Source organism: Carlito syrichta, unplaced genomic scaffold (genome assembly GCF_000164805.1).
Source record: "Carlito syrichta isolate Samal-C Ts95f unplaced genomic scaffold, Tarsius_syrichta-2.0.1 Scaffold142935, whole genome shotgun sequence".
Classification (NCBI taxonomy): Eukaryota; Metazoa; Chordata; class Mammalia; order Primates; family Tarsiidae; genus Carlito; species Carlito syrichta.
The window spans coordinates 59883-62861 of record NW_007087031.1 but is presented as its reverse complement, the minus strand read 5'-3'; the positions used below and the strand labels follow the sequence as shown (position 1 = coordinate 62861).

The 2979-nt window shown below is 55.6% G+C and overlaps 1 pseudogene; it reads left to right on the top strand.

Moving 5' to 3' along the window:
- The first annotated feature begins 1364 nt into the window (after positions 1-1364).
- On the top strand, positions 1365-2771 carry LOC103251454 (annotated as a pseudogene).
- The last annotated feature ends 208 nt before the right edge of the window (positions 2772-2979 follow it).

The window sequence follows — 2979 nt, the reverse complement described above, 5'->3', positions numbered from 1 at the left end:
CCCAGAATGTGCAGGTGAAGAGGCAGCAAGTAGGCCGGCAGGCAGGGTTTGGTCAATGACCACACCTACCTTTGGCAGGGCCAGGGCTCCCGCTTTCCATTGTGCTTCCTGTGGATGGAATCTGTGGGCCTCCCCCAGGATTCTGGCAGATGCCATTGCCATCCCTCTCACTGGAGGGAAGCTTCTAGCACCACAGCCACTCGTGTGATTTCCAGAGGGCAGGAGCCGTTCCTCAAGTGGCCATGAGGCCACCTCTCATTGGCCACTCATGGTTTTGTGACCTAACTACTCGGTTTGCTTTTATGTTATCACACGTGTGGCTTTGTTTGGCCAGGTGTGTTGTTTGGTCGATGTGCTTCTGGTCATAGGGGACAAAAAAAGCCTCAAGTCGGTCAAGGTGGAGGGTGCCACGGCCAGATCCCAGTAGGCCTTGCTGTCCGGCGCCTTCCTTATCTCTGCCATGGTCACGTGCTCTCTTGTCTGTCAGGTTGCTGCCTTTCCATGGCTGTGGCTTTTGTAGGTCCCTTCTAGCCATCACATGAAGAAGGCCTGGGATGTGCCTTCTCTGGACTCAGGTGAGGAGCCCCAAGGAGGTGTCAGTTACCCACCCACAGCAATCGATCCCCGTGCCCTTCAGAGAGCCATGGGGAGCAGAGGACTGTGAAGTGGGGTGAGGAGGCCAGGGCAGCACTGGGCAGATGAGGCTCAGGCACTCAGCCATCATCGCTGTGCAGGGCCCTGTGTAGTGGGCCATGATGTGGTCTGCTCGCTACACTGGGCATTGTGCCAGCCCTGTGGTCCTGGACCCTGAGGCTGGAGTCATGACAAGATGGCCAGTTGTGGTGGAGCAGACAGGTTGGAGCAGATGGGGACGTGAGCTGCTGTCAGAAGGGTTGGGGCAGGATGGGACTGGAGGCCAGTGAGGAGGCACCTAGAGCCCTCACTACAGCTAAGGAGTAGGTAGGGTCATGTGCCATGTGCCCGGGTGGTGCAGGCATGTCCCTCCTGTGGCTTCTTAAAGAGTCTCAGTGCAGAGTAGAGAAGGTCCGATGCAGGCGGGAGGCCGAGGGCTGTGCCATGAGCTGCTGTGGGCCTTGCCCAAGCAGTTCCACAGGTGCACCCTCCTCACGGCTAGGCCTCAGCAGCCCGGGGGAAAGCAACTTTGCTCTGATGAAGTGTGCATCTCCTGCTACCCAGTTTCTTAGGAGTTCTCTGTTGGACATGGGAAAGCCTGTTGGTGCTGACTTTGCCTGTGGAGAAGTAGAAGAGTGAGACCCATGAGAACTGTTTCCCTAGGAAGATTCACCGATTCCATTACAAAGTGAGGGTAGCTTCTTCTCCAAGAAAACACCAGGTGGCAGATGATGCCGGTGCAGGGGCAGCCCCAGAGGGCTGAGGTTGAGGGCGCGACCGTGGAGCTTGCGGACAAGGAGTGGATGGCCATCCCCAAGCTGGGCTTCCTGGTTGAGGACATGAAGATCGAGTTCCTGGAGGAGATCTTCCTCTTCTCCCTGCCCATCAAGGAGTCTGAGATCATAAACTTCTTCCTTGGCTTATCTCTGAAGGTTGAGGTTTTGCAGATCATGCCCGTGCAAAAGCAGACCCACAGTGGCCAGTGAAACAGATTCAAGGTGTTTGTTGCCATTGGGGACTACAGTGACCACGTCAATCTGGGTGTTAAATGCTCCAAGGAAGTAGCCACTGCCATCTGAGAGGACATTATCTTGGCCATGCTCTCCATCATCCCTGTGTGGAGAGGCTACTGAGGGAACAATATTGGAAAGCCCCACGCTGTCCTTTGCAAGGTGACCAACCACTGTGGCTCTGTGCTGATGCCCCTCATCCCTGCCCAGGGGCACTGGTATCATCTTGGCCCCCGTGCCCAAGAAACTACTGTTGATGGCTGGCATTGACAACTGCTACGCCTCAGCCAGAGGCTGTACTGCCACCCTGGGCAACTTTGCCAAGGCCACCTTTGATGCCATCTCTAAGACCTATAACTCCTTGACCCCTGACCTCTGGAAAGAGACTGTATTTGCCAAGTCTCCCTATCAGGAGGAATTCACCAACCAACTCATCAAGACCCTCACCAGAGTCTCCATGCAGAGGACCCAGGCTTCAGCAGTGGCTACAACACAGGGTTTTTATACAAAAAATAAAGTGAACCAAGCCCATAAAAAAATGAAGAAAGTGAGGAGACTGGTGGTTCCCTGGAGGTGCTGTGGTGTTCCATAGATTCTCAACTGCAAAGCCCCACACCCTGCACCAGACCAAGCCCAGTAGGGTATGCGGGTAGGAGCAAGGCAGTAAGTAAATGACTCGGGTAGATACTTCCCAGCACACTGCGCATCGCCAGAGCCAGCAAGCCCCATTCCTTCCACCTTGTTCTCTTGTATATGTGAGGGAACTAAGAGGTACCAGCTACAATGAGAGGCCATTGGCTGTTGTGACACAGTGAGGACTCCCATGCTCCAAGGGAGACCTCTGAGGCTGGGTGGAACAGGGGCTCTGTGGGAGGGGACTCGTGTGCGGGGCCTGTGGGCCCCATCCAGCCTGTAGAGACACAGCCAGGACCACTTTCACAAAGGCAAAGGACCTTTTTTCTTCCTGTTTCCTGTGGTCTCATCTGGGTTGTAGAGATTCAAGTGAGTCTGAGGAGACTGTCTCCTGCAGTGAACATGGAGACATTTGACTCGGAAGCAGTAAGTGCAGATGAGTGTCCCAAGAGGGGCAGTCGGGGTGGAGAGCGCAGCCCTGAGCCTTGCCTGTAGGGCCTGAGCCTCCTGTGTAGGGCCCCAGCCTTGCCTGCAGGGCCCAAGTTTCCCTGGCCTCTGGCTCCTGCACCCGAGTAGGGTCTGGGCTGACGTGGCTGTGTTTTCCAGTTTTCACAGAGAAGCTGGAAAGAGAGAATGGCCCCATCTCAGGCTGTGACAGCACGGTTGTCCCTTGGAGTAGGCCTGAGGCCAGAGTCAGGGGCTG